The 20,688-nt window shown below is 38.3% G+C and overlaps 1 pseudogene; it reads right to left on the bottom strand.

The window, feature by feature from the left end:
- Window positions 1-338: 338 nt before the first annotated feature.
- On the bottom strand, window positions 339-20,091 carry LOC107633465 (ATP-dependent DNA helicase 2 subunit KU80-like; annotated as a pseudogene).
- Window positions 20,092-20,688: the final 597 nt, after the last annotated feature.

Genomic DNA, 20,688 nt, shown 5'->3' with positions numbered 1-20,688 from the left:
GCCCAAAATTAAGTAACTTATGTTTGATATTATGAAGACTTCATTAATAGGTTTGGTATTATTGTAAAGACTATATTAGCATTCTTATATGGACATGCAAATACTTTGATTTTAATACATCTGGTTAGACTTAATTTATCTTATGCAAAAATGTTTAGACTTATTTTTTATTCATCTATTTTCAGAATTGTGTAAAAATTTGTTAAGCTAATGTCAAAATATGCAGGTTGCATGATTGTTAATGGATATTCAAAAATGTTCAAACTGATTTATTACATTTCACCAATATTCTTAACAAGATACAACAAAACAACATCACCAATGCTTTTACAACTTTTTCACTTTCCCACTGATTTGACACAAAATGCTCCAACCACTAACATAAGCATTATTACTAGGACAAACATGAAAAAAAACAACATCTTCACTACTCTGACTTCAGCTTCCAAACTACCCATTCTCCAACCTAGTTTCACTTTCCAATCTTCATAATCACTTTCAACTTCAAACTCTGCTTCTGCCCCACCATTTGCAACTTCAAAAGCATCATATTCATTATCATCTACCCAACTAAAGTAGTTACAATGGCTGCCTTTCTGCACATGTGAAGTGATAAATTTGAATCTCATATCAATGGTGAAAGAGGGGTTCAAGAAACTATGGTTCATACCAATTTAAACTCACCCCATATCTTGGACAAGTGTGAAACAACCTTCCTGGATTTTCTAGTGTTGAGGATTTCTTGATCACAGTTTTCAGCCTACAGAAACAAGTTCTGTCCATCTTCATCCTTCTTTTTCGCATGGACGAGCTAGAGCCGAAGCTACCAACCAATCGCGGTGATAACCCAGCACTTTGACCTCCACCGGTGCTCTGCATCCGAGCTTCTAAACCTGTGGTGATGTCTTTGCACTGCAATACCACTCCTTAATGTTTCCGTTCAATTTGGGGGTTAGGGTTTATAAAATGGGAATAGGGATTAATTTGACATAATAAGTACAACATATCTTGTCAGCTTCCAACTGGGTACACACCTATTAACACACATGTCACTTAACGGTCCACCTGTACAGCCGTTAACGGAATTTTCGAGCCCACTAACAGAAGGACAAACGTGATTGATGTCTAATCTTTCGAGGATTAATTTGATTAAAAATTTCTTTCGGGGACAAAATTGACGATCGTGCAATCTTTCGGGGACCAATTTGAACATTAACCCAAAATTAAATTCATGTATTTGCATATCTCGTGTCGTGTCTTATCTCGTGTTCATGTTATTATCCATACGTCATAGCATTTAATTATAATACTTTTAAGATTAAAAAAAATTATTAATTAATAACATAATAATTTTATTCTTTTATTTAAGAACAAATAATTATGTAAAATTGTTGTATAATTTAAATTTAGCATTATTAGTAATAAATTAAAATATTATCTTTCTTCTAAAAATATAATTATATATATATATAATTAACTTTAATTAACATTAATACATACAAATTAACTTTAATAATATATAAATGTTTTATTTTCTCGTAATCTTATGTTAATATACAGGGTTCTTCCACAAAGTATAATACATTTAAGATTAGAAAAAAAATTATTAATTATGATATAATAAAGAGTATACAAAAGCATACTCAATGCATCAAGAAATAAAATATCAAAGTAACTAAATACATTTAATTATAATAATTTTAGAATTAGAAAAAAAATTATTAATTAATAATAAAATAATTTGATTCTCTAATTTAAGAATAAATAATTATGTACAAATCAACATTTTTTTTGTCGAAGTCTTAGGATAAATGCCACTCTATGCTAAATTTATGAAAGAACTGCTGTCCAAGAAAAGAATCTTCAAAGAAAATGAGACGGTAATTCTCATCAAGGAATGTAGTGTCATAATTCAAAGGAAGCTACCAGAAAAATTAAAAGATCCCGATAATTTCTAAATCCCTGCACCATTAGGATGTCACCATTGGCAAAGTTCTTTGTGACTTAGGGACAAGCATCAATTTGATGCTCCTGTCCATGATAAGAAAGCTACAAATTGAGGAGATGAAGCCAACAAGAATTTCATTGCAACTAGCCGACCGATCAATAAAGTTTTCGCATAGGATAGTGAAAAACGCATTGGTCAATGTTGGAAAATTTATTTTCCTGCTGACTTTGTGATCTTCGACATGGAAAAAGATGAAGATGCTTCCATCATTTTAAGAAGACCATTTTTAGCCACAGGATGAGCACTTATAGATTAAATTTTTATAATCTAGTGAAGTAGAAATATTAAAAATACGAATTTTGATACTAATTTTAAAGATTTTGACCCAAAATTAGACCAACGGACCGAACCGGACCCAAACCGAGCCAAAGGTCCAATATATATAACATGTAACTTAGCCTTCCTTCCCCCAAAATTAGAAGAAGCACGTTGAGGAAGAAGCATTCCATCAAGAACCCTAACCTCCATTTTCAACTTAATCTTCAATCCTCCGTATCTCTCAATTTAGAGCTCCGATCGCTGCACTGTTTGCGGCCACGTGACCATCGCGTCAAGATCTTCGAAACCATCTAAACAAAGTGATAAGAAATTTACAATTTTGAAAATTTTGGATTATAGGCATTGAGATTTGTGATATTTTCATGTTTTAGGATCAAGCTAGCTTGTGAGAATTTATTGTGTTTTATCTAATTGGTCTGTCGGTATGGTAAGAAACTATTGAATCCTTTTGAATCATTGAATGAGTAAATCCTATATTAATTGTAGCAGGATTGTGTGAATTAGATTGTGTTTCTTGTTGATTTGGAGTTCAATTTGGAAGATTGGAACAAGATTCTGGTGTTTAAGCTTGTGAAGATGGTAATTGGTGAATTAAAACTTGAAAAGGAAGGATTTTGGGGTGTTATGATCTTAGGGAGAAATCGGCCAAAGAATTGTTTTGGTTTCTCATAGTTAATGTGTAATGTCCTGTGAAAACTTAGGCTCGTTGACTGTAGGATATGCTGAATTATGTGTATTGTTCATGTTTTGTGGATATAGAAAATGATTGTGGAATTTTTTATGTGCATTGTGGTTGGAGATTATTGAATAGATATGATATATGTATTTGATATGAAGGGTTAGTGGTGAGTGTTGTATTTGGTGAGATTGTATAAATGAACATGTTGAATAGATAATATGATTTTGAGTGTTAGCATGTTGTGGTATGAATAGCAAATATATGAACCTGACTAGGGACATTTGGGACTATTTTGGTTATGAAATTGTTAGTTTGGAATTGAGAATTTTGAAAAGTTAGAGGTTTTGTAAATTTTAGTAAAACCTAATTTTTGACCAACTTCGGTGGGTGATAACTTGACTTCTAGACCCTCAAATATTGTAAAAGTTTTTTTTGAATAAAAATTGGATTCGTGAAGTTTACAACGTTCGAAGATGACTAAAAACAATTTCTAATGAAAATTTATGCACGTTCGAAGTTTGGTGTGTAAAAACTGATTTCTGCTGACTTAGCAGCTTTTTGAAGATACAAGGCATGCGTACGCGGAAACATGCTTGCATACGCGAGAATTCTCTTTGTTCAACACACTCTCATACACATGGGGTGGACGCATATGCGAATATGTCAATTTTACACTCATGCATACGCGCGAACGTGTATGCGTACGCAAAAGTGCCTCATATACACCCATGCGTACGTGATTGAGCGCCTGTGTACATGGGTACCCCTTTCTGTTTCATGAGCCCGCGTATGCGGAAGGAGCTCGCGTACGTGACTTTGGCATTTAAATACTCATCTGTACGCGAGAGTGGCCATGCGTATGCATGACCCCTGTTTTGATGAAAAATACAGTTTTTAAGTTTTAAACTATTTCTCTAGCTTTCCAAACCTCTTTAATACCTGTTTAGGGTCCAATAGTGAGTTGTTAAGCCTTAGAACAAGGGTGGGATGCTGAATAGGTTAAGTAGACATTGAAGGGGATTTGTAAAGTGATTAACTAGATAATGAGGTGTTGGTAATGCTGAAAAAGAAGTAATTGATAATGATGAAGATAATAATGATGAATTTGAGATTGAATGAGACATGATTGAGAATGATATCGACAATGATGAATTGTGATTAAATTATTTGAGACACGAGTTTTTCTGGGCACTTGCTCCACGTTGAGACTCGATACTCTGTTAACTCTCTGTCGCAAGATGTGACCGGACACTTTATGGGCATATATATATATATATTAATTTGAGCTTATGATTTTCCCCATGGATATTTTTGAGCTTGGGGATGCATGCACAGAGAGTCTGTCCAATGGTTAGCTACCAGGACATGTCGGGTTGGCTATATAACCGACAGATGAGACTCATCAGCCATAGGACAAGCATACATCATATGCATTTGAATGTTTTGATTGAATGTGCATTAGTTTTGATTCGCCTAATTGCTTATCCATGTTTATCTGCTAATTGCTTACTTGCTGTATCTAAACCCTAGCTATGTTTTATTTGTTTGCCTTATTTGCGTACGTTCTCTGAGAGACCATCTTTTGGCAAATGAGTGATGAGGATTGTTCCACCGATTTTTAGGAGGTTTGAAAGAAACAAGGGTGAAAAATTAAATTAAGTTTAATTTATAAGTGTCGAAATTTCAGTATTGCCTCTGCCTTTCCTGAAACCTTAGCTTCTATATTATCTATGCTGGCACCAATACCATGTTGAGAATCCTCGGTTTTCATTCCATACATATTTCTACTGTTTTTCAGATGCAGGTCAAGAGGAACCTCGTTGAGAGTCTGGAGACCCTCCTTACAAGCGAAGAATTATTTTTTGGGCTATTATATTTTTTTAGGCTTTGTTTGTATATATATAGATTCTCCGCATGTATATTTTTGTAATTTTCCCTCTTAGAGATTGCTTTTGGAGAAACAGGTGTTTTACTTATGTTTTGGAATAACTTTGGGTTATATATATATATATATATATATATATATAATGTATACTCTGGCCGGCCTTAATTTTGCAGGTCAATTTTGGATCTTGATATTTGTATTTTTGGAACTCTAATATGTATATATTTGCTTTTAGTCTTCTCTGCGATTTTGTTTTATCCGGTCACGAGTGTGATGCGATTTTCTGTTTTCACTTTTGTTTAACTTCTTCTTCAAGGCTCCTAGTTACAAACTTCTTTTAACTATATATTTTTACTTCTTTTCCTTTTACAGGTCGTAATACATCTCCACTTCTACTTTATAACTTAAGCGTAAGGCTCTGTGTGGTATGGTGTTACATTATGATATAAGAGCAGTTCGTTCCTGTAGAGCTTGAAGGATGGATTGACTATGCTTCTGGGCATACTCTAGGTGTGTGTATATACTAATTTTAGGATATCTAACTGATATATGTGGCATATTTGTTCATGAGCATGTATTTGGGACTTTGAAGCACTAGATTTGAGATATTGAGATTGATAATCTTGATATCACCTATTCGGTGTGAACAGGGACCAAATGACGACTCGTGGACGCGGACGCGGTCGAGGTAGAGAACGGATTAGTAGTGCAGAACCTGGAACATCTATGAATATGATGCCAGGGCATCTTGGCCAGTTTCACTGACCTTTTCTTTACTGTTTTTAGGTTAGTTTCATGCATTTCCTTAGGAAATAAGCTAGTTTTGGGCAGATATTCACTTACACCTTGATTCAAGCATACATTGTACATTTTACTTTATTTAATGAGGATTTTGCATAAGTTTAGTGACAAATTGTATGTTGCATTGCCCATGACTTGGACTAGAACTTTGATGCACTCTATTGCTTGATTTTAGGACCAAAGGAAGCAAGGAATGAGAGGTAACTTGCAAAGTTAATGAGAAAAGTGATTGCCAATAACGCTCTCGAAGCCATCATTGACCACGTTAAGAGTCACGTTTACTAAGTTAACGTGAACTCTAACGTGGAGAAGGGAAGTTGAGCCAACGTTAGTGACACTTAACATTGTCACTAACATTGGCAAATGCTCATAAGTGGCCACGTTAGAGTCCACGTTAACTTAGTTAACGTGGCCTCTAACGCTAAAGAGGGGAAGAAACGCCAACGTTAGTGACATTCAACATTGTCACTAACGTTGGCCTAAGGAGAAATATACCACGTTAACTCCCACGTTAACTTGGTTAACGTGGGAGCTAACGTAAGAAGCAATAGTGGTCGACAACGTTAGTGACACCCAACATTGTCACTAACGTTGGAAGCAACCACACAACCCCCAAGGAGCCACGTTGGCTTCCACGTTAACTAAGTTAACGTGGAAGCCAACGTTGATGAGTGAAAGAATGGCCAATGTTAGTGACACTCAACATTGTCACTAACGTTGGGGATGGCTAAGCATGGCCACGTTAGAAGCCACGTTAACCTAGTTAATGTGGACTCTAACGTGAGGCATAGGGGCACCTTGGAACGTTAGTGACAATGTTGAGTGTCACTAACGTTCTCGAAGGATGGCAAGCCCACATTAAAGAGCCACGTTAACTAAGTTAACGTGAGCAGTTAACGTGGGCTCTAACGTGGGAACAAAGGGGGCTTTTCAAAGTTATTGGAAATGTTAAGTCTCAATAACGTGTGCGAAGGACTTAGAGGCAACGTTAGTGGCAACGTTTATGCCACTAACATTGAAGTTAACGTGGATTTTACTTAGTAACGTTAGTGAGAAATTTGATTGTCACTAACGTTCTCGAACTTATATTTTCACTAAACGTTAACACCCCTAACGTCCTGAGCTAAAATCTCTGCCCACTTCACATTTTCTCTCTGCAAGTAAAGCCAAGCCCAAATAAAGAAGAGAACTACTTCAAACTCAAGATCCAAAGGCCCAAGACTTGAAGAGCCAACTAGAAGCTGAGACAAGTAGTATATATAGGAGTAGCTTTGAATTGTAAAGGAGAGCTGGAAGTTGGAAAAAGAGAACTACTCTCTGTATTTTACTTTCTCTGCAATTTCTAGTTCTATGATGTATTCTCCATCTTTGTTTTCATTTTCTAGAGCTATGAACAACTAAACCCCTTTCATTGGGTTAGGGAGCTCTGTTGTAATTTGATGGATCAATACTAATTTTCATTCTTCTTCTTCTATCTTTTCTCTTGATTTTACTTGAAAGCTTTCGATCTTCATCCAATTGAGTAGTTATCTTGGAAAAGAAGCTATTCAAACTTGGATCTCTTTTGAACCTTGAAAGAGGAATGAAGAGATCAAGCTAGAAATGCTTTCTCATGCTGGACCAAATTGGGTTTGGATGGGTATGTGATTATAACCCTCTCAATACTTGATTTGGGAAATGCATGTGGTATAATCAGTGACCATACTTCATCTCTTCTCATGAGCAATTGACCAAGGAATTGGCTATTGATCAAGATTTGAGAGATTGAATTGCAAGAAATTGTAATTCAATCACTTAAGATTGCCAAGGAGATCAATGAGTGCATTGATTGAGGAAGAGATGAAAATGAACTTGATCCGGAGAATTGCAACATCTCCTAAGCCCAATGAACTCCCCATCTCTGATCTTACCCATTCTCTTTAATTTCTGCCATTTACTTTTATGAGCAAATTCCCTATTTCCATTTACAATTCTGCAATTTATTTTCAGTCATTTACTTCCAGTCCTTTAATTCTAGCATTTACTTTTCTGTTATTTACATTCCCGCCATTTTATTTTCTGCAACTCTCAACCCAAATTCTGGATTCGCTCAACTAGAACATTCTTCTAATTAAAGTTGCTTGATCAATCAATCCCTGTGGGATTCGACCTCACTCTATTGTGAGTTTTTACTTGACGACAAATTCGGTACACTTGCCGAAGGGAGATTTGTTGAGAGACAAATTTTCCGTGCATCAGAATAACCCTGTGAACTTCATAAGTGCCCTGAAAAATATGGTTGCTGCTATGCAGGCAACGACTGAGGTCCTTGGTCAGCAATTAATAATGACAATGAGGATAACAGCAAAAATGGCCCGATGACACTAGCAAGTGTCATCGGGCTAGAGTCTTAATAATATTTACAATGTATTGTTATAATGGCCTAACAGAGATTTTATAAAAGAAAGAAAGGCCCTAAATATTTCAACACAACGAGTTAAGTAATCATTCAACTTTTGGCTCAGATTTGACAAAGAAACTTCTTGCTTCATCTTTAGTAACTCCATTGTAAAGTTAAACTAAATAACAAGTTATGAAAGAAGAAACATTGAATTTTAAATGGTCCAACCAAGAAAAACAAAAAAAATGCAAAAACCTGTCTACAACTTTTGATTTGGGGATCAAGTGATTCCTTTTGAAGAAAAGAATCACAAAAACCATGAAGGTTCTTCTCTTGACAGAAACTCCAAATATCGCAAATGAAATCATTGAATTGTTTTAGTTCCTTCACAGAAAAAAAAGTTATCATTGACCTCAAATACAACCAAGAGGAATAATAGAGGAATAAAAGTTGGTTAGACATGGAAAGTCATGACTAGCTCTATGGTGCAAAAGCGAGGAAGATGGGTTACCTGCTTATTGATATATCCCTTGCAGAGCACAGCTAAACATTCCAATACTTTCAAATTGTTATCGCCTTCGTGGGAATCCTCTATGAGATCATAAATTTTATTGGCCATAGCATCGGTTGCTTTTACAACCCAATCTGGATTATCTCTACGCACAAACATGGCTTCAAAATCTTGTACAGGAGTCAGATCCCCAATGTTGTCGAGTTCAACATTCGATTTATCTTGAAGGAGATTTGAAGGTAGAACAAGTATTTTTCCTTTATCATTTTCCTTACCAGAACCATATTTTTCCTCTCTCAATAAACGCCTTGACTTTTAATGTTATAAGATAGTTCAATTCAAACATGAAATATATACAATGTTCGTATAATGTAAAAGAAGTTTGATATTTTGTATAAACTAGGAGAAAAGACACATGTCTTACCCTCGAGCTTTCCTTTAACTTAAAAGACTGACAAAATTTTTCTACCACAGATTTGTTTTGTTGAAAGAGCTTATCATCAAGTTTTATGATTTTCTTGTGGGTATCATTAAGAGGGGGTACTACAACATTTGCATGCTTTAACTTGAGCTCAAGATAGTGATACAATCATTGAAAAGATATATGAACATTCTTATGCTGACTTTTACACAATGGGGTAATAACTGATTGGCTCAAATAAGGATAGCAAGGACAAAGCATAATTGAAAATTTTGAAAAATATAAATTCACTACCCATAAGAAACAACCATTAGATAAAGAAATATCATGTCATGAATATCAAAATATAATCTTCTTTAAAAAATAAATAAGAAAAAAATGGAGGGAATGAATGAAACACGGGATATAAACTAGAAAACATAAGTGAGGGAATTCATGCCTCCAGGACTCGATTTGGTGTAAAATCAGGTAGCAAAACTTCCTCTTTTCCTTGTGGTGCAAGATCAAGTAGTTTAACTAAGTTAGCTTCAACCTCAAGCTATTGTTCATTTGGCTGCATCAGTGTAGGAAAATTACTGAAAGAATAGAATTGAAACTCTCGCACATCCTCAGCAAAAGGTAGTACATTGAATATAACGAATCAGGCTGCATAGCATGACCATGCAACAAAGAAATTATTTCAAAAAAAAATAAAAAAATCATGTCAGTGGAGGTAGACTAATTAAAAAATAAATTAAAAAAAAAGATGGAAAAAATGTACAATATTTTCCTTGTTAGAAAGATTGGGCGTCAGGACCCAATGACGACATTCGCTTGTCCTTGTCTCCAAACACAATGTAGTATTGCCACTTTATTCATTTTCTTTATAGCCTTTGCTAGTAAAGAAAGTGCAAGTGTGCCTTTTGTATTTCCTATTTCAGCTATGAAGACATTGACATCTTTCATGTATTGGTATCCTTATCAGATGGTATAGGAGAAAAGAAAAGAAATAGCAGAAACAGAGTAAGAAAATCTCCATCATCAAATTCAAATCAAATAAAGCATATACAATTTTACCTTAATACATAACTTTTTTTAGTTTGAACTTAATAGCATCCTACTTAGCTTGGGATATAGGAACTATTTGAGGCCCATATTGATAACCTTTAATTCTTTGATCTGGTAGGACAACTTTATCAGGATCTTGAGAACTCTTGTACTCATAATCCACTTTGACTTCTGGTGCACGAAATTGTGATCACAACTGCGCCAACATCTTAGTACGCACGATTGTAATCTCAATTATTCTTCACAATTCCGCACAACTAACCAGCAAGTGCACTGGGTCGTCTAAGTAATAAACCTTACGTGAGTAAGGGTCGATCCTACAGAGATTGTCGGCTTGAAGCAAGCTATGGTCATCCTTGTAAATCTCAGTCAGGCGGATTCAAATGGTTATAAGGTTTTGATAATTAAAAGATAAATAAAATATAAAATAGGATAGAAATACTTATGTAATTCATAGGTAGGAATTTCAGATAAGCGTCTGGAGATGCTTTGTTGCTTCAGAACCTCTGCTTTCCTATTGCCTTCTTCCAAACATGCGTTACCTCCTTCCATGACAAGCTGTATGATCCTCTCGGATGAAAACAAATCTATCTGTGCTGTCACCGCAGGGCTAATCATCTGTCGGTTCCGACTAGCGTCGGAATAGGACCATTGTTCTTTTGCACACTGTCACTTGTGCCCCACATTTGCAGGTTTGAAGCTCATCACAGTCATCCCTTCCCAGATCCTACTCGGAATACCACAGACAAGGTTTAGACTTTCCGGATCCCGGATCCTACTCGGAATACCACAGACAAAGTTTAGACTTTTCGGATCCCAGGAATGGCTGCCAATAATTCTAGCCTATACCACAAAGGTTCTAATCTTAGATTAGAAACCCAAGAGAATATACTCCAGCTCTCGTCCAATGACTACGTTGAACATCATGTAGATCGCTTTGTGGTTGTTAGGCACGCGACCTTGGCTAAGCAAGTACCGAAGATTGGGTGATTGTCACGGGTCACCCCTTCATTCTGACTTAACTGAATTAAGTACGAGAGTATATCTTGGAGAAGAAGTAGGCGTGAATTCAATAGAAAAATAGTAGTAATTGCATTAATTCATGAAGAACAGCAGAGCTCCACACCTTAATATATGGGGTGTAGAAACTCCATCGTTGAAAATACATAAGTGAAAGGTCTAGGCATGGCCATGAGGCCAGCTCCCAAACATGTACAATATGAAATGTAAAAATGTCATAAGTTGGTCAAAAGACTCTAAAAGTAGTTTTTATACTAAGCTAGCAACTAGGGTTTACAGAAAATGAGTAACTAAGTGTAGATAGTGCAAAAATCCACTTCCGGAGCCCACTTGGTGTGTGCTTGGGCTGAGCATTGAAGCTTTTTCATGCTTAGGCTGTTCCTGGAGTTAAACAACAGCTTTGGTGCCAATTTGGCATTTAACTCCAATTCTGGTGCCAGTTTGGGCGTTTTACGCCAAGATGTTTTAGGCTGACTTTGATAGCCAGTTTGGGCCATCAAATCTCGAGCAAAGTATGGATTATTATATATATCTGGAAAGCCTAGGATGTCTAATTTTCAACGCAATTAAGAGCGCGCCAATTGGGCTTCTGCAGCTCCAGAAAATCTACTTCGAGTGCAGGGAGGTCAGAACCCAACAGCATCTGCAGTCCTTTTTCAGCCTCTGGATCAGATTTTTGCTCAGGTCCCTCGATTTCAGCCAGAAAATACCTAAAATCACAGAAAAACACACAAACTCATAGTAAAGTCCAAAAATATAATTTTTGAATAAAAACTAATTAAAATAAAGTAACTAAAACATACTAAAAACTATGTAAAAAAATGCTAAAAAGGTATAAATTATCCGCTCATCACAACACGAAACTTAAATTGTTGCTTGTCCCCAAGCAACTGAAAACAAAATAAGATAAAAAGAAGAGAATATACAATGAATTCCAAACTTATCAATGAAGATTAGCTTCAATTAGATGAGCGGGGCTTATAGCCTTTTTGCTTCTGAAAATTTTTGGCATCTCACTTTATCCTTTGAAGTTTAGAATGATTGGCATCTATAAGAACTTAGAATTTAGATAGTGTTATTGATTCTCCTATTTCAGTATGTTGATTCTTGAACACAACTACTTTATGAGTCTTGGTCGTGACCCTAAGCATTTTGTTTTCCAGCATTACCACCGGATACATAAATGCCACAGACACATAACTAGGTGAACCTTTTTAGATTGTGACTCAACTTTGCTGGAGTCCCCAGTTAGAGGTGTCCAGAGCTCTTAAGCACACTCTTTTTGTTTTGGACCATGACTTTAACTGCTCAGTCTCAAGCTTTTCAGTTGACACATTCACGCCACAAGCACATGGTTAGGGACAGCTTGGTTTAGCCGCTTAGGCTAGGATTTTATTCCTGTGGGCCCTCCTATCCATTAATGCTCAAAGTCTTGGATCCTTTTTACCCTTGCCTTTTGGTTTAAAGGGCTATTGGCTTTTTCTGCTTGCTTTTTCTTTTTCTTTCTTTTTTTCACTTTTTTTTCTTTCTGCAAGCTTTTCACTGCTTTTTCTTGCTTCAAGAATCAATTTTATGATTTTTCAAATTATCAATAACATTTCTCCTTTTTCATTATTCTTTCAAGAGCCAACAATTTTAATATTCATAAACAACAAATTCAAAAATATGCACTGTTCAAGCATTCATTCAGAAAACAAAAGGTATTGCCACCACATCAAAATAATTAAACTAATTTCAAGATATAATTCGAAACCATGCACTTCTTGTTCTTTTGCAATTAAAAACATTTTTCATTTAAGAAAGGTGATGGATTCATAGGACATTCATAGCTTTAAGGCATAGACACTAGACACTAATGATCATGTAATAAAGACACAAACATAGACAAAACATAAAGCATAGGGAACGAAAAACAGAAAAATAAAGAACAAGGAAATTAAAGAACGGGTCCACCTTAGTGATGGTAGCTAGTTCTTCCTCTTGAAGATCTTATGGAGTGCTTTAGCTCCTCTATGTCTCTTTCTTGCCTTTGTTGCTCCTCCCTCATGGCTTTTTGGTCTTCTCTAATTTCATGGAGGAGGATGGAATGCTCTTGGTGCTCCACCCTTAGTTTTCCCATGTTGGAACTCAATTCTCCTAGGGAGGTATTGATTTGCTCCCAATAGTTTTGTGGAGGAAAGTGCATCCCTTGAGGCATCTCAGGGATTTCATGATGAGGAACTTCCTCATGCTCTTGTTGAGGTCCATGAGTGGGCTCTCTTGTTTGCTCCATCCTTTTCTTAGTGATGGACTTGTCCTCTTCAATGAGGGTGTCTTTCTCTATGACAATTCCAGCTGAATTACAGAGGTGACAAATGAGATGAAGGAAGGCTAACCTTGCCAAAGTAGAGGACTTGTCCGCCACCTTATAGAGTTCTAGGGATATGATCTCATGAACTTCTACTTCCTCTCCATTCATGATGCTATAGATCATGATAGCCCAGTCTACAGTAACTACAGACCATTTGCTAGTAGGAATTATAGAGCGTTGGATAAACTCCAACTATCCTCTAGCCACGGGTTTGAGGTCAAGCCTTCTTAGTTGAACCGGCTTGCCTCTTGAATCTCTCTTCCATTGAGCACCTTCCACACAAATGTCCCTAAGGACTTGGTCCAACCTTTGATCAAAGTTGACCCTTCTAGTGAAAGGGTGAGGATCTCCTTGCATTGTTGGTAAGTTGAATGCTATCCTCACATTTTCCGGACTAAAATCCAAGTAACCCGAACTTCATGTCGGATCTCCGGATACTCACTCTTTTTGAGTTTAAAGGGGACTTCGGGGATCACCTTTTTCTTGGCCACAACTTCATAGAAGTGGTCTTGATGGACCTTTGAGATGAATCTCTCCATCTCCCATGACTCGGAAGTGGAAGCAATTGCCTTCTCTTTCCTCTTTCTAGAGGTTTCTCCGGCCTTAGGTGCCATTAGTGGTTATGGAAAACAAAAAGCTTTAGCTTTTTCCACACCAAACTTAGAAGATTTGCTCGTCCTTGAGCAAAAGGAGAAAGAAAGGAGTAGAAGAAGAAGAAATGGAGGAGATGGAGGGGGGTATGTGTTTCGGCCAAGAGGGAGAGAAGTGTGTATGGCGTGTGAAAATGAAGGTGGTAAGGAGGGGTATTTATAGGGTAAGGAAGAGAGGGTATTCGGCCATGTGTGGGTGGGTTTGGGAGGGAAATGGTTTGAATTTGAATGGTGAGGTAGGTGGGGTTTAATGATGGATGGATGTGAGTGGTGAAGGAAATATCGGGAAGAGGGTAAGATTTGATAGGTGAAGGGTATTTGGGGAAGAGTTTTTGATGGGATTGGTCAATGGTGTTTGGGGAAGAGTGTTATGGAAATGTGTGAAGAGGAGAGAAGAAGAGGTGGGGTAGGTGGGGATCCTGTGGGATCCACAGATCTTGAGGTGTCAAGAAATTCAAGTCCCTGCACCATCCTAGCATTCAAACGCCTATTCTGTGCCAAAATCTGGCGTTTAATGCCAGCTCTGCTACCTTTCCTGGCGTTAAACGCCACTCTGCTGCCCATTTCTGGCGTTAAACGCCAGTCAGATGCCCATTTCTGGCGTTTAACGCCAGCCTGTGCCAAACAGCCCTTTCTGGCGTTAAACGCCCAGAATGCTGCCAGGCTGGGCATTAAACGCCCATTCTGCTATCCTTATTGGCGTTTAAATGCCAGTAAGCCTGTCCTCCAGGGTGTGCTATTTTTGATGCTGTTTTTCATTCTATTTTTGAATTTTTTTGTTGTTTTTATGACTTCACATGATCATCAACCTAAAGAAAACATAAAATAACAATGGAAAATAAATAAATATAATTAAATAACATTGGGTTGCCTCCCAACAAGCACTTCTTTAATGTCAATAGCTTGACAGTGAAGCTCCTAGAGAGCTTCACAGAGATTCAGAGCTTAATGTTGGCCTCCCGACACCAAACTTAGAAATTGAGTGTGGGGGCTCCTTTTGACTCTGTATTGAGAGAAGCTTTTCATGCTTCCTCTCCATGGTTACAGAAGAAGATCCTTGAGCCTTAAACACAAGGTAGTCCTCATTCAATTGAAGGACTAGCTCTCCTCTGTCCACATCAATCACAGCTCTTACTGTGGCTAGGAAGGGTCTTCCAAGGATGATGGAATCATCTTCATCCTTCCCAGTGTCTAGGATTATGAAGTCAGTAGGGATGTAATAGCCTTCAACCTTCACTAAGACATCCTCTACAAGTCCATAAGCCTATTTCCTTGAATTGTCTGCCATCTCTAGTGAGATTCTTGCAGCTTGTACCTCAAAGATCCCTAGTTTCTCCATTACAGAGAGGGACATGAGGTTTATACTTGACCCCAGATCACACAGAGCCTTCTTAAAGGTCATGGTGCCTATAGTACAAGGTATTAAGAACTTTCCAGGATTCTGTTTCTTCTGAGGTAATTTCAGTTGAACCAGATCATTTAGTTCTTTGATGAGCAATGGAGGTTCATCCTCCCAAGTCTCATTACCAAATAACTTGGCATTTAGCTTCATGATTGCTCTTAGATATTGAGCAACTTGCTCTTCAATAATATCTTCATCTTCTTCAGAGGAAGAATACTCATCAGAGCTCATGAATGGCAACAGTAAGTTCAGTGGAATCTCTATGGTCTCTGTATGAGCCTCAAATTCCTTTGGTTCCTCATTGGGGAACTTCTGAGTGGCCAGTGGACGTCCATTGAGGTCTTCCTCAATGGAATTCACTGCCTCTCCCTCTTCTATAGGTTCGGCTGTGTGGGTTATGTTGATGGCCTTGCACTCTTGATAAACCCATATTTTATGATATATATTGTGCTCAATTTAAGTGATTTATTCAACCCTTTACCCACTTATTCATGTAAATTGTATGGTTTCACTTTCCCTTCCTTATTATGTGATATATGTGAAATACATGTTTCCTATGCTTTGAAATTATTTATTTTAATTACCCTTTATTACCATTCGATGCCGTGATCTGTGTGTTGAGAAGTTTCAGATCTTCTAAGGCAAGAATGGCTTAAAGGATGGAAAGAAAACATACAAAAATGGAAGGAAAGCACAAAATGGAGTTTTTGTAGAAATTAGCAGCGACGCGAATGCATGGACAACGCGGTCGCATGCCTAGCGCAAAAAGGAAGCAACGCGAACGCGTGACTGACGCGGACGCGCGCCATGAGCAGAACACAGATGACGCGGATGTGTGACCGAAGCGAACACGTGATAAGGAAAACTCCAGATGACGCGACCGCGTGACCCACGCGGATGCGTGACAGACGCCACGCACCAGAAATTACAGAAAACGCTCTCAACGATTTCTGAAACCCTTTTTGGCCCAGATCCAAGTCCAGAAGGCACAGATTAAAGGTTGTAAAGTGGGGGAATGCATCCATTCATTATCATGTCTTCAATTATTCACTTTTCATAGTTTAGATGTAGTTTTTAGAGAGAGAGGCTCTCTCCTCTCTCTTAGGTTTTAGGATTAGGATTCCTCTTAAAGGTTTTAGAATTTCAACTCTTCATCAGGTTCAACATTCCTTTTACTTTATATTTCTCTTTTACTTTCAGATATTTTAATGCTATCCTTTAATTACTTATGTTGCCAGATTGGCTTATGAACTCTTTATGTTTAAATTGATTTTCTCTTATTAATGCAATTGAGGTATTTCAGATCATTGATTCTTATTTAGCTTTTTATGTTATTGGCTTTAATTGATTAACTGGAAGCTCTTGAGTTATCAACTATCCGTGATTGGTTGTTATGTCGGCTAAATTGACTGGTATTCCACTAATTCTAGTCTTTCCTTAGGAGTTGGCTAGGACTTGGGAATCTAACTAATTAGTTCACTTGACTTTCCCTTGCTTTCATAAGGGTTAACTAAGTGGGATTAACTTCCATTCTCATAGGAGTAACTAGGATAGGACTTCCGAATTTTCATACATTGCCAAGAGTTTATTTTACAGTTATTTATTTATTTTATTTGTCATTTAAATTACTTGTTCCTTACTTTCAAAACCCCTAATTTACAAAACTCATAACCAATAATAAGAACACCTCCCTGCAGTTCCTTGAGAAGACGACCCGAGGTTAAATACTTCGGTTATCAATTTCAAAGGGGTTTGTTACTTGTGACAACCAAAACTTTTGTAAGAAAGGTCGATTGCTCGGCTTAGAAACTATACTTGCAACGGGAATTTATTCTGAATTCTAAACCGTCAATCTTCAGTTCTTCAAAATGGCGCCGTTGCCGGGGAACTGCAAACGTGTGCCTTATTATTGGTTATTGTAAATATTTTTATTTTATTTGTTTATTTGTTTTTGTTTTTCCCTTTTATTTCTACTAGCTACTATGAATTCTCACCCTTCTCGCTTTGAGTTTGTCCTAAATTTGTTGAAAGGAGTGGAAACTATAACAGGAATATGCATCAAGGTCTGAGCAATCAAAGATGGATGGAGCCAAGAGGATATGATCAACCCTTTAGGCAACAACACCCTCCAAGATATCATTGGCAAGGACCACTCTACAATGCATACCAAGCTGATAGATATGGTGGACCCCCCGTAATCACCAACAAGCCCCACCCTGTGCCTATAGACCATCCTCTCAACATAGCTTTGAACCACCACACTCACAAGTTCCTTTTCACCACTCACCACTGTATGATCCTTATTTACCCCAATTCCAATCCAATTACTCCCTCACACCACCACTTCCCTATGTAGTCCATATCCATCACCTCAAGAATCACAGGCTCGCCTCAAGAAAACAGTAGATCAACTTCATACAACCCTTCATCAGCTGGAGCAAGCAATACATCAATTATCTTCCAGACGTTTAGACACTCAAGGAACTCCAATAGCTTTATGTGGAGAATCTAGGGATAAGCGTAGCATGAAGGAGATACTAGAAACCCCAGTAGGCAGTAATGAGCATAACTTTGTTCTGGAATAATTGGAGGAAGCTCAAATTATCCAAGAAGAAGAAGTACTGATTGAAGATTTAGGAGATGCTGAACCTCCATGGGAATCCAGAGTTGTGAAAAATTTTGTCAAGGACGTTACAATTGATGCTAAGGAGGATAGTGCACAACCCCCAAAGCAGGTATTTCATGAAGAACTAGACGGAATAACCCAAGACGCAAGTTTCCTTGACGATGATAGTCTCAAGTCAAGTCCTCCTAGTAATGAACTCGCATCCGCACGTGAATTCTCTGAGATTGAAGAACCTTATCCAAGTGAATACAAAGATGATATCGAGGTAGATTTTTCTCAACCTCCAACTTATGACTTGAGTGATGCAGAAGATATCGAAGACTTTGATCTAGACGTGGTTGTATTTGAAGAAGTTTGCAAAGAAGTGGAGGAATTCGCAGAGATTACAAGGGAGTAGATCTTACAGAACCACTGGAAACACCTATCCCATGGCCATTACCACCTAATACAAGCTTCAAGTGGGTACAATTCTTAACCTTTATCTTTACTTTTCCACTTGAATATGGTTTGCTTGAAACAGATGGCCAGCTTAGAGCTCTCTGCGGCTTTAAGAGTAAGAGGGAAATGGCTCGTACTCAGAGCTGGTGTACAAGATTCAATAAGGTCCCATGCTTCAATTCGAAGTGCAAGGATTGGTATCAAGTTCAATTGAATGGGTCACGGAAGACGTTTGGTCATCTTGGTGAGAATACAATTTCTAAACCGCCCGGATGGAAGCATATAGATCAAGACAAAGGCGGATTTAAAAGCAAAGTTTTGGATCCTGGAATCTATTCTGACATTCGTCACCCCGGGAGCCTGAGAACCTGTTTGAAGCTGCTCAAAAGCTTCACATGCCTAGTTTGGGACCCCGGAGGCTGCTGGAATTCCAAACATTGGTAGAGATTTCTAGATGAATTTAAGCATAAGCCACCATAACGAGAAGCTCATCAAATGCCCAACTTAAGAACTTTAACTAAAAGTGCTAGGTGGGAGACAACCCACCATGATATGGTCGTTTCTTTTTCAATTTTTATTCCGTACTGTTTGATTTTGTGTTATATTATTTTTATTGAACCTGGATGTTATTCATAACATTTGCATTAGCATTGCATACTGCATAATTGCATACCTGCATATATAAAAAAAGGAAGGCGTGCGACGCGACCGCACTACTAATGCGTTCACGTCAGTTGCGAAAACCACCTCCCACGCGTCCGCGTCAATCACACGAATGCGTGATCTGGAAATCAGCGTAAAAATCCAACGCCCAGAAATCTGGGCTGGAATCGTGTGGCTGGTGTGTGTTTAGCACAAAACGACCCACGCGTCTGCGTCCCTGACGCGAACGCGTCACTTGCAAAACACCCATCCCACGCGAAAGCGTGAGCGACGCGTTCACATCGCGTGGATATTATGGCACCCCAATGGAGACAGAGAGTTGCGCTAAAACGACGCTGGAATTGTGCGTTTAGCACAATTTCCAGCGACGCGGTCGCGTGCCTCACGCGACCGCGTCATTCATCCTTCTACCCATCCCATGCAACCGTGTCACTCACGCGATCGCGTCAACCCCATTCCACGCTGGCCACGCGATCGCGTGCCCCACGCGTTCGCGTGGATTCAAAATCACTAACCCAACCATGCGAAACCCTATTTTCCCCCCGCGTCACCACTCTCCTTCCCCAACCCCCTCTGTTCTCTCTCCCTCCTTCCTCTGCACCCATCGCCATCGCCAACCACCCCTGACCGCTAACCACCCAGACCCACTGCGACGCCCACCCCCTCTCCTTCTTCCCTCTCTTCTTTCCCTATGCCACTGCCCCCCACCGCGAACCAGCACCGTCCGCCCCCAGCACCACCTCCCACCGTCCCAACCACCCTCCGCCCCACAACCCTCGAACCCTCCTCCCTTCCCCTCCCTGTACCCCAACCCTAACCCAGCACCACCAAACCATCCCTGCCGCCACCAAGGTTCGCCGCCGCACCGCCCTACGTCACCGCCGCATTGCCGCCAACACCACCCCACTCCCACCATCTCTCTTAGTTCCATACTTGTGCCTCTAACCACCAGGTTTCACCGAACGCCACTTTTCCTTCATTCGTAGTTAGTTGCATATTTTTCAGTTTATGTTTAAAATTAGGATAGTTAGAGATGTATGTTGTAGTGGATTCTAGGTGGTTAGGTAGCTAGGATGTGGTTAGTAGATTTAGGTCTGATAATTGCACTGTTCGTGCTTATTGTTTTATCAATTTCGCAATTCTGATGTTGCTGTGATATTAATACTGTTCATATGTTGTTCTTTCCTGTTTCATGCTGCTGTTACCCTGCTCTTTCATGTTCATATTCCGTTTGTGTATTTGCAGATTTATTTTAATTTATATGAACTATTCTGCTTGCTGTTTATTACCCGGGAACATCTAATTTTAGCCGGAATGCTGCCCAATTTTCTGTAAATTATTTTAATTTTCATTCATGTTTTGGTTTTGGAAATTTGAATTTGGCATTACTTAGCTTTTCCGAAACCACTTCATGAATGCACGGGCCAGCATTCTTATTCCTTTCGATTTCCTGGTTAATAAATTGCACTTTTGATGATTCGATTTTAATTTTTGCTATTTTTATATCTTTATGAATCATCATCACTAA

Source organism: Arachis ipaensis, chromosome B3, assembly GCF_059453495.1.
Source record: "Arachis ipaensis isolate K30076 ecotype BB chromosome B3, ASM5945349v1, whole genome shotgun sequence".
Lineage (NCBI taxonomy): Eukaryota > Viridiplantae > Streptophyta > Magnoliopsida > Fabales > Fabaceae > Arachis > Arachis ipaensis.
The sequence above is the reverse complement of the archived record's forward strand: the minus strand, read 5'-3'. Positions and strand labels throughout refer to the sequence as shown.